Source organism: Crocodylus porosus, unplaced genomic scaffold (genome assembly GCF_001723895.1).
Source record: "Crocodylus porosus isolate Cpor-Errol unplaced genomic scaffold, CroPor_comp1, whole genome shotgun sequence".
Classification (NCBI taxonomy): Eukaryota; Metazoa; Chordata; order Crocodylia; family Crocodylidae; genus Crocodylus; species Crocodylus porosus.
Genome location: NW_017728947.1, coordinates 101,608,281 through 101,620,403, shown reverse-complemented (window position 1 = coordinate 101,620,403; position 12,123 = coordinate 101,608,281). Strand labels below are relative to the sequence as shown.

The 12,123-nt window shown below is 43.3% G+C and overlaps 1 long non-coding RNA gene across 1 annotated transcript in view; it reads left to right on the top strand.

The window, feature by feature from the left end:
- LOC109320989 overlaps positions 1-10,070 on the top strand; it is a 15,363-nt gene extending 5,293 nt beyond the window's left edge. Inside the window, exon 3 of the long non-coding RNA XR_002103918.1 lies at positions 9,981-10,070. This is a non-coding gene — a long non-coding RNA (uncharacterized LOC109320989). The remainder of the gene's footprint in view (positions 1-9,980) is intronic.
- Positions 10,071-12,123: the final 2,053 nt, after the last annotated feature.

Below are 12,123 nucleotides of genomic sequence, written 5' to 3'. Positions count from 1 at the left end.
TGTGTGTGTATATATATATTATTTATATATATATAGTACATATGTTTATATCTATGTTTCTTTTCCTTGTGATAAGTAAATATAAATAAATTTGTATATAGTTAAATATATAGTTAAGTCCCCCGACTGTCCTGGCCTGGTTCTATAGGGACAGAGCAGTTTGCAGTTCCCCCACAGCACACCTACCAGCTAACAATTCCCTTCAATTGGTTCAACTGGAGAAGGGAAGTCTATACCCAAGTACACTTGGGCTACATATATATCTATCTCATCCAATGCACCAAATGCTCTGATGGAAAATATGTAGGAGAGAGTTCCTTCTCAGACCATCCACTCACTTGGCATAGGGAGCATTGACCTAGTAGTTTCACTACCTCAATTGCAGCCAAACTCATAGTCTAAGCAGGACGAAAGGGAGGAATAATTGAGATTTTGAATGCCTGTGTGGTTCAGTAAGAGCTATGAACAAGGAAGTGAGAGCCATCCTTACTGTAACTCAGCCAACACTAAGAGGGTGTTAAAAAATGTGATCCTGAGAATCTAATTTATTTTATCACATTATTTCAGAGCTATGGACAGCATTATTTGTTTATTATGCAGTCGTCGTTTTGATTTTTGGGTGCCATTTGTCCAAGAAATAGCAAGCACTCCCATAAGGGGTTGATTACCCCCTTTTACCTCAACTGTTTTAATATATTGCTTTATTTTAGATTCCCTCAATTGTACCATTTCTCTTTTGTGAGACAGAACTTTTTTGCTGAATGGTAGATCAAGAATGTTGTTCCTCCAGCCCTGGTTCATTTTAAGTCTGAGATTATAATCTTTATTAATATTTTACAAAAAATTAATGATAAATTTATAAATGGTGTGAAGAATTGATATTCTAGTTCTAGCACAGCATGTAATACAAACTGTAGTGGTAGCATACAACATTAAAAATGACACCCCATCGGTGATGGAGACAATTATGTGCAAGTAAGTTATTGATTTCACTTGGTTTTCTTAATCTGGTAAATCAGTAAAAGCATGGAAGATAAAGGAAATAATTTTTATGGAAGGAGCATGAGAGGATTATTAGCATTTTTTAATACTTAGTGATATCTTTAGTGGCAAAATACTCAGTATATTTTAAATACAGGTTACTTGTTGATGTTAAGATGACTTGATCTAACTTTATCCCCCCGTGTTTATATCAAACATCAATCCTGATTTACCTCTTGTTAAGTTAATGAAAACATCTTATATGGTTTTATTAAAGATAAATAAGTCTTCAGTTGACTGACTGCCATTTAAACAGTGCAGCAAATGCTGAGGAGCTTAGCATAAGGGATTAAAATACAGATTTTTTTGCAGGAGTTGTTTTTGTGAATACATTCCTAATTGATTGTAGCAAAACAAATATACACTTTGGTTATACATGCTGGGACTCCAACCCAGCATTATTTTAATTAAATCTTTTGAATGATACATTTCAATACAGCAGATGTTCTTGAGTATTCAGGTATATAAATACAATCAATGTCAGTATCTGATAAGCCTACAATTTGAGAGTTTAAGTACACATTCAATGGAGCCAAGTGTTCAGAGATGAAAGTGAAAAGGATTGCAAACTACTGCCTTCACCTGTTTTGAATTATGATCCTGTTCCATGAAAGCCAATGTCGGGGAAAAAAAAAAAAGTAGTGGGTGCCTGCTGTTGTATATTATGTTATTCCGTGGATGAGAATTTGTGTTCGCTATTCACATACAATTTGTCACTACCCAATTGCAACAACCAAGCTTTGGGAGGAGGAAAATAGTTTGTGTCTTGGTTTTAATTAAATAATCTATGAGCACTGACTCAGACCATTTGACTGAAGAACTAAAGGTGAATAAAAAAATGCCAAATGCTAAGATCAAATGGTTTTAAGTCTTAAATTATGCCGCCTCACAAAGGAAGGACTAGGCCAGACAGTCATTTGCCTTTCAAATATCCTCTGATTTGAAATGAAGTGCCTAATGACTTTAAAAATGTTCAAAGTCAGCTTGAATTTTAAAACAGGTCATAAATGTTATTGGTCTTCGAAGTATTTGGGTGTGTCCCTATTAAATTTTCATCTGGGTTTTTAATCAGTCAGTATACCGCAGCCTGTGAAGTTCTCCTCCCTCAGATCCAGGTCACAGAGTTGTCATTATTTCACTGTGGGTAATATATTGATAAATGGATGTAGCTTGCTTTGAGAACTTGACATTTTTACTATTTTCTACCTTTAAAGATTTGCCAATAGAAAAGCCTGCCCCTACTTTGAGTATTGGCTACTTTACATGTCCTGGTTTCTAGGAAAAAAACAGCAGTCTTCAGCTTTTAAGAGCAGGTCTTAGAAAAGGATGGGGTAATGAGAATTTTTCAAAGATACAGACAGGGATGGATCCAGGGGGGTGCAGTGGTACAATTGCACCTCCATTTGACTCCTGTTCCACCCAAACGTTAAAACCAATTGCCTGGAGAGGCAGCAACATTTCTATTCATGCATCACTGAGAGTGTCAATTGGCTTATGGCTCATTAAAATCTACTGGATTCCTGCCATTCCTTCTGCACTTCACAGGTGTTAATGACCCTCTCCCCTTTTTAATGGTCTTGATGTTCCACTATTCAAACTATCCTTTCTTCTGCAATATTACTGTTTGTTAGCCACTCCTGGTGATGTCTCTCTCCTATTTCACAGCCCTGCAGACTATTTTTAGCTCTAGATAAAAAACTTTAACTCACCTGTAGAAATGATTAACACTAGAGTACTGGAGGCATTCCAAAACACTCAGAAAGACTAGGTTTTGTCCTGAAACCCAAATAAGAGATGCACATTTAACTATAATGCCTACAGGACTGATGAAACAATATCTTTTGACTGGTACTGCCTAGTTTGTGTTTTTTAAACTTTATATATAAACTAGGAAATTACTGAACATACCAATAACATTTTATATTTATTTGTTTTGATTTTAAATTGAATAATGTAGCACTAGTTGATTAGTCAAGCTTCAATTTTCTCTTTAACAAAAGAAAAATGTGTTGTATGCAATGATGCACTATACCATTGACCCCCCCTCTTCTCAAAATCCTGGCTCTGCCCATGGGCACAAAGGACTCCCATTGACTAGTACCACGTATTTATAGAGCACCTTTTATTCTAGTGTACTTTGCCAAACAAAAAAATCACCACTGTTTCACCTCTGGCATGAAACACAAAAGCTTACACTGAATAACATTGAGCAGCATTGCAAAAGACTTTACACCTGAAAATGAAAAAAGAAATGGTTTATCTTGGCAACTGAATATAGGCAGAATGTCATAGAATCATAGAAAGTCAGGGTTGGAAGGGACCACAAAACATCTTCTAGTCCAACCTCTTGCTCAAAGCAGGACCTTCCCCAACTAAATCATTCCAGGCAGGGTTTTGTCAAAATGGTCCTTAAAAATCTCCAAGGATGTAGCTTTCACCATCTCTCTAAGTAACTTTTTCCAGTGCTTCACCACCCTCCTAGTGAGAGTTTTTCCTAATATCCAACCTAAACTTCCCTTGCTGCAACTTAAGACCATTGCTCCTTGTTCTGTCATCTGCCACCACTGAGAACAGTCCAGCTCCATCCTCTTTGGAACCACCCTCCAGGCTGCTATTAAATCCTCCCTCAGTCTTCTCTTCTTCAAACTAAATAAAACCAGTTCCCTCAGCCTCCTCTCATAAGTCATGTGTCCCAGCCTCTGAACTATTTTCCTTGTTCTCTGCTGGACTTTCTCCAAGTTGTCCACATCCTTTCCATAGTGGGGGCCCCAAAACGGAACACAGTGCTGCAGACATGGCCTTACTAGTGCAGAATAGAAGGGAATAATTACTTCCCTCTATCTCCTGGCAATGACCCTAATAATGCAGCCCAGTATCCTGTTAGCCTTCTTGGCTAACTGAGGTCATGACCCACCTCAGTACTGCCTTTAGAGTTCATACTGGGTATGTCTGCATATGTAATTAATTCATAGTAAGGTTACTGCACAGTAAAATAAGCCATAGTACACTGCTCCCAGGAACATGTCTACATGTGAACACTGTCAGGCACAAATTTGCTCCCAACAGCAACATCTCAGTCCAGGGCTGCTTCTGCCCAGCTCTTTCCCCCTGCACCAGCCTGGGGGAACTCCAGGCTCCCCCTCGGTGCCAGGCTGGTGGCTGGCATGGGACACAGGGGTTGGTCCCAATGTGCATGGGGCCAGGAGAGCTGTGGGATTACAGGAGCAGCTGTCTCCCAGCCCTGTGCACCCATGCTGTCTCCCAGGACCAGTCCCCATGCAGCCCCTGGGCCCCCATATGCACAGGGTCAGGAGACAGCTTCCCCTGCAGCTAGCACCACTCCCACTGCATGGGGATTTAGCCAGGCAGCAGTGGCCCCTGGTCAAAATTGCTCCCGGTCAGCATCTACACATGCAGTACTTTGCAGTAGCTCCTCTGTGCTTAATCTACTATCTGTATCTACAGGTAGCAGGTAACCACACAGTAGACTACTTTACTGTGCAATAAATGCTATGCAAGTGTAGAAGGTGACACCGTACTATGCAGTAGATTAGTCTACTGTGCAGTAAAGCATCTTGTGTACGTGTGCCCACAGTGACAAAAAGTTGCACAGGATCTATTCTGAACATAAGCAGTCAGAACATGAACATTATATGGCATTTAAACACAGAACTTCTAGTAACCGCACATTCCCAAGCATTTAACTATAATGCCTCCAGCGCTGATGAAACTGGTTTTGGTTCAGTACATGTGGCAGAAGACTCTCATCAGTGTATCACTACTGCCATAATTTGCTACATTTGGGTGTCCTTCCTTTCCCTTCTGAATATTATGTAGCCCCCTCTACCTGAAAGATACAGTGCAGTCCTAATGCATTATTCTGGATAATAATACTGTCCCTTGCCACCTATATATATTTTTTCATCCATAAGCAGCAAAGTGCTTAGAAAGGCTGGCCAATACCCTGTTTTACATATGGAGAAACTAAGGGATGGATAATGGCCAGTGAGTCAAAGGCTGAGGTACAAACAGAACCTAGACTCCTTGGCCATGTCCAGATGAGCAGGAATGTGCAGTTTGTAATGTTAAAATGTGCCCTGCTTTGAGATTTTGCAGCGCAGGGCCAAAATTTTCTGCTGGGAAATCCCGGTACCAAAAAAAAGCGCAGGGGAAAAATGCAGTGCAGCACATGTGACAGGAGCATACAGCAGCAGATTCAGAGGCTTGGTCCTCCAGGGAAATGCTCCGGCTGCTGGATAGAGCATCTGCACTCCTTCAGTTGTGCTGGGAGCTGGGAGAAGCAGTTTGCCTGAAACGGGGCAATTTGTCCCTCAACAAAGTGCACATGCAGTGGTGTGCAGTGGCAAAAAGTAGTGGCACAAATTTGTGTTGCTGCTATTTTTGAAACTGCAAGCACATGCACCTGCACAGCTGGATGCAACCCGTTATTCCCACTCCATGTCCTATTCTCTAGTGTCCTGGGCCCACAGGCTATTGGATTCTTATACTATCTCAATTTTAATGAAAATCTCTCAGTCTTTGATTATATTATGCCCCAAATGTGAGTGATTTTGAAGTCCATTTATATACACAGTTGAAAACCTTCCTTTCTTATATAAGCTTCCATGTTCCTTCTCTCTTTTCTCCTTTCTTCCTCGTCATTCCTTTTCCCTGAGCTTTCCTAGCCATGAAAACCAAAGACAGCAATCCATCAGAGGCCATTTGACATGAAGACGATTCACAATCTTTCAACTCTTGGCATGCAGACAAGTGTGTTGGAGGATGACCTAACATTTAAATAATGATTCACTGCTGAATATTATAAAGAATAGGCTGACACTTTCAAGGTAATGCCCTTTCAAAGATATAATATTAATTTTTTACTACCGTATAACTGTATGTTCAGCTGGAGTAGCTTAAATAAAGTTTACACATTGCAATTAATTTAGTGAAATTCCAAATTAAATGACTTGCAATAAAAATATTAAACATACTACAACTGCCTGGACACAATCTCCTAAATGAAAGGAAGGCTTAATTATTTTAGAAGAGAAATATAAACAGTGTCAGATTTAACCACTACACAATTTAATATAACTTCTGCCCAATTTTACAAATCATTATTTATACAGCTAACATGCATAAAAATTTAATAAATTACCTTCTGTAATATTGCTTTTGGTATAGTTACCAGTGTAGGCAATTATACCACTAATGTTGAAAAAAATCCACTGGGGAAATCTTTGCTTGCTTGCCAAACACAGGAATCATGAAATGGGGAAAGAAAAAGCATGTAAGAGAAGGAGCTTCAGGGAGAAAATGTTTAGTGTAACTTCAGGCAGTCTATTCAACAGGCAATTTAGAGCAGATTTGAAACAAAAAGTAAAACATTTGCATAAATAAAAAAAATCATTTTGGAGGACATTGTGGTTCATTATTGTGAGATGTCAGCAATCATACGAAATTAATGATCTCTAAGTGCTGGACAAAGGAGGTCAATATAACCGACAACAGCATTATCCCCTTTGAGTTATGGGAACACATACTCAGGACATGGGCATATGCCATGTTTGCACCTTTATAACCCATCTTTATGCTGCCATTAGGAGGGAGTGAACCTAAGAACATAAGAATTGCCATTTACTGGGTCAGACCATAGGTCCATCTTGCCCAGTGTCCTGTGTTGCACGTAGCAGAGAGTGGATGCTTTAAAGGGAGAGTGTACTGGCTGTGACCAGTATTTTTTCCACTGTTCCTCTGTCACTTGCAGCCTCCAGCATTTAAGGTCTAGGAGTGGACACACTTGTCCCACACTTGTGTAATTTCCTAGAATCTGGTATATATTTCCTCTAGGGAAAATAGGTAGAGCGTCTGCTTCTATCCTGGTGTAGCTTTTTGGTCAATGCAAACAGGCTGTTCTGTACCACCTAGGGTGGTAGCATCTGTTGTGGCAGTTACCTCAAGAGAGTTTGTCATCTGTCTGCTCCACACACTGGAGTAACTTTACATCAGTGTGCAAACCCAATGTAAGTTATACCAGCATTGATGTGTCATGCAGCTGGGCTGTCAGAGCAGAGTAAAGAGAGACTTCACCCAGAAGAACAATGGGCAGAATCAGGGCAAGCTAAGTCTCCCAGGTCTCAGTCCAGTGCTCTGTCCAGAAGTCAAATAATATCTTGTAGCTGGTAGCAACAGTACCACCTGTGCTGGTAGTAACTGCCATTCCAGGCTCACAAGGCATCTCACAAAAAACCCCAAACATTTAGTATTACAACACCCCTGTGCCTGTTTCATGAACTTCAAAAAGTGACAAGTTTGTGATTTTCCAATGGCACAAAATAAATCAATAGTAGACACTATAGAGAAATCAGGAATGTCTCTGCTTGGCCTCTGTACAACACAGAACAAGTAGTCAAGCAGGAGTTGGAGCAATGGTAGCTGCATGTCATCCCTGATCCATGGGCCTATAGTCTAATGTACCCCTAGGTGTAACTTAGAGCAGCCCATTTCCTTTCTGTAAGGAGCTATTCTGCTTCTAAGAATTGATGGATCATTGTCTGTCCTGGTCACCTCCTGGGCCAGACTAGGTTAGCATCTCTCTACACAAGGAATCCACAATAAAGTAACGTGGAGGTGGTGCACATAGCACAGGCGCAAGGGCAGACTCACTGTTGGCACATCTACATGAGAAGCTGCTGTGCAGCGGTTACTGTGCATTTATTTAGTGCTTGTATAAGCAAGTACTAAATAAATGCCAAGTTACTGCACAATAGCACTGGCAAATGCCCTTTTTGTGATGCTGCTGTGCAGTAGCCCAGTACTGCTACACAGTAGCACTGCAGCATGGTTTTTACCATTTGATGCTACTGCACAGTAGTATCAAGCTGCTGCTCAGCCACTCTCATGTAGATGCACCCTGTGTGGCACACAGATGGGGGGACAGGCAGCAAAGCAACAGATAGGGCAGGGAGCAGAAAGCAGGGCAGCAGATTGGGCAGGGAACAAAGGACAGGAAGCAGAAAACAGACAAGCAAATCAGGCAGAGGAAGGGGATGAGAGTAGCACTTTGGGGAGGTTGTGGGTTTAATTTATGGCATGCCTACCAAAAAAAGGTGATGTACATCATTCACTGATGTACATCATCCTATACCCCTTTTGTGGTAGCAGGTCTTCTAGTGGGATCAATCTGATGCCACCCAGCAAGACAATGGTTCCATCTGTAAAAACTGCCACTCTTTATCCCATGGTCTAATGCAGCTTCCCCAGGTGTCTTTACAAAACAGTAATCTATTTAATCTGTTGGCAGATGCAGCAGTAAACGGGATGAGATCACCACAGGATTACTGTCACTTCAGAGTGAGAGCTCTCCAAGAAAATGGAAAATACGAAAGTTGAACTGCTGGGGTTCAGTTATTACAATGACAAGCACATAAGAAAGAGATAAGAATTTCATAAGAAATAAGTACAAATGGAAAGCTTCCCTCACACGAAGCAGATTTTTACTTTTGTAATCTCACAGGATAGGTAAAATTAGTGCTACCTTTCTCCATGCAAAATAACTATGTTTTCTCTAACAGGATGAAAAAAAAATGAAATGCAGAAAAATAAAACTACCATTGTGAGATAACTGCCAGCACGGGTTTGTTGTGGGTAAGTCTTGCTTGACCAATCTCATTTCCTTCTATGACCGGGTGACCTATCACCTGGACAAGGGAGAAGAGATCGATGTCATATATCTTGACTTCAAAAAAGCCTTCAATCTGGTATCCCATGATCACCTCTTGGCAAAACTGGCCAAATGTGGCCTTGGGTCCACCCCAATCTACTGGCGAGGATATTGGCTCCATGGTCAGACCCAGAGGGTAGTAATTGATGGAAGTCAATCATCATGGTGCCCTGTGACCAGTGGGGTCTCCCAAGGCTGTGTCCTTGGACCCTGTCGCAGAGCTCTCAGGTGCCCTGTGACTGAGAGCAGAAACGGCTTGGGAGAGACCCCTAGTGGTGAGAAAGGGGAAGCTTAGCTGCCAGTCACTAGGACTGTGCAGGTGCTGGTTGCTAGGGCAAACAGTGAAACCTAGAGACAGGAAGGGGTGGAGTTTAGCCCTTCTTAAGCCCAGGCAGGAGGCCAGGAGGGTAGTCTCCCTCCGGCGGCTGAGGGAGAAGGAACTCGGCCAGTACAAAGGGGAGAACTCTGATGGTGGGAACATCCCCTGGTTGCTGCTGGTGTTGGTGCAGTCTCTTTCTGGTAGGGATGGATTCTTATTTGACCAGGATGGTCTAGCTTTTATGTTGTAGCCCGGGGGCTTTGTGTCCTTTTGTTTATTGTTTTGACCGGAGGACCGGGTGAGGCTATTACAGGTTGGAGGAGGCCTCATAGGAACTCCACACTAGCGTGGGGGTTCCTGGCACCAGAGAGGACACAGCATTGTTTGGGGTGCACTGGCCCAGCCCCGGAGAAAGGGGGCAGTGAGAATCCCCAGGGACAGTAGGCAGTGAGAAGCCCGGAGCTAGGGGCAGGGAGAAGCCCTAAAGCCAAGGGGGGGCAGTGAGGAGCCCCGACTGAAGGGGGCAGCAAGGAGCCCCAGAGTGGGCACTGGTGAGAAGTCCCAGAACAGGCAATGCGGGACAAGCTAGAGGGAGCTGGTGAGGGTGCAGGCTGAGGAACAAGAGAGAGAGAGTCCGCGTGGCGCGGAGAGTAGGACAGACCTGAACAACATCAGATGCATTTGCACGGCTTGGGCTCAGTGTAAGAAGAGGAAAGGAGCCATAGATAGTGCCTCAGGCACCGAGACAGAAAAGAGGCAGCCTCCTGCTTGATTAAGATCTTCCAATCAAGCAAATAACAACAAAGCGTGGCAGGCGAGAAGGCGGGCAGTTGGACCTTGATTGGTGTTGTGGGACTCCTAATAGATGGCTCTGAAGAGGCACAACTGTCACAGACCCTTATTGTTCAACATCTTGATTAATGGTGTGGACACTGGAGTCAGAAGCAGACTGGCTAAGTTTGCCAATGACACCTAAATTTGGAGCAAAGCATCCACTCCAGAAGACAGGTGGGTGATCCAGGCTGACCAGGACAGGCTCAGCAAATGGGAGGACGATAACCTGATGGTGTTTAACACCGAAAAATACAAGGTTCTCCACCATGGGAGGAAAGACCTGCAGCATCCTTATAGGCTCGGCAGTGCTACACTGGCTAGTACTACGGAAGAAAGAGACATGGGAGTCATCATTGACCACAAGATGAACATGAGCCTGCAATGCGATGCTACAGTTAGTAAAGTGACCAAAATGCTGGCTTGCATCCATAGATGCTTCTCAAGCAAATCCTGGGATGTCATTCTTCCCTTGTACTGGGCCTTGGTGAGGTTGCAGCTGGAGTACTGTATCCAGTTTTGGGCTCCACAATTCAAAAAGGATGTGGAGAAGCTTGAGAGAGTCCAGAGGAGAGCCACATACATGATCAGAGGTCAGGGAAGCAGGCCTTATGATGACAGGCTGAGAGCCATGGGGCTCTTTAGCCTGGAAAAGCGCAGGCTCAGGGGTGATCTGATGGCCACCTATAAGTTTATCAGTGGTGACCACCAGGATCTGGGGGAACGTCTGTTCACCAGAGTACCCCAACCAAGGGATGATGAGGTCAAACAGTCATAAACTCCTGCAAGACCGTTTCAGGCTGGACATAAGGAAGAATTTCTTTACTGGCCGAGCCCCCAAGGTCTGGAACAGCCTGCCATCGGAGGTGGTTCAAGCACCTACATTGAACACCTTCAAGAGTAAATTGGACACTTATCTTGCTGGGATCCTATGACCCCAGTTGACTTCCTGCCCTTTGGGCAGGGGCCTGAACTCGATCTTCCAAGGTCCCTTCCAGCCGTAATGTCTATGAAATCTATGAAACTAGGTGGAAAAGCACTAATGCTTTAATCTCTTCTGGAGGAACCTAGCACCTACAGAACTATTTAGAAATTGAAGGACACTTCGTTAAAGAGAAACATGGTTGACTATCATAACAGCTGTTTCCGACTTCCCAATCTGAATGACCATGTGCCTATTTACAGCTGAGTTAGGAAGGGGCATCTCTCAGAGGAGTTTGGAGTACTGTTTAGATTCACATCTCTAAACCAGTGTTTTATGTTTTACATAATGTAAATGTAACCCTTCTGCCAGGCCCTGGACACCAGTAACAAGGGCTGGGTTTATTTTTAGGGGTTTAACAGCAGCTTTCAAAATCTAGCTCAAGCCCCAACCCAGAATAATGTCTTAGGGCCTTGTTACACCTTACACTGTTAACCACACAAATGTTGATTAGTGTTAGTATGAGCTCGAGTTTAGAGCAGTCATGCTTCAGGCCAGTGGGGGCCTGGAGGACTGAAAGGTCCTCCATTCCCATTCTAGTCTTGCCCCCTGCCTCCTTCCCCCCTAGGCTCTCCCTCTTTTCCCCTTCCCTAGGCCCTGGGACTCCCCCCACGCCCTTAAGTGTGGATGCCTGTATTGTCTGTCTTATAGGAGCAGGCAGGGAAAGGTTAACCTTCCTGCCTACCCACTGCCATCACTATCAGTCCATATGTCACCTAACAAAACAGGTATTAAGAGCTCCAGGAACCCCCTAAAATTACCATGTCGCAAGGCCCTTCATATGGCCCAGATCAGTGGATCTCATCCATTCTGGGCATGAGGCACCCTTCATTGGACTGGATTCTACGCCCTTCTCAGCCTGAAGTTCAGATTTAAACCCACAGCTTAAACATCATGCACTAAATCACCTGAATATAAGCTAGGCTAAGCATGGGTAAGATCCATCCTTCCAGTAGAAGCTGTGCCACTAGTTAGCAAGAGAAGCTAGTTCCATAGGGTCAAAGAGGAAACTGGAATACTGTGTCCAGTTTTGGGCCTCCCCTGGTTCAGGAGGGATGTGGTTAAGCTTGAGAGAGCCCAGAGGAGAGCCACTCATATTGTCAAAGGCCAAAAGAGTAAACATTATGAGGAAAGGCTGAGTGACATAGGACTCTTGAGCATGGAGAAGAGAAGGCTCAGGGGAGACTTGGTGGCAGCCTATAAGTACATAAGGGAAGTGCATCA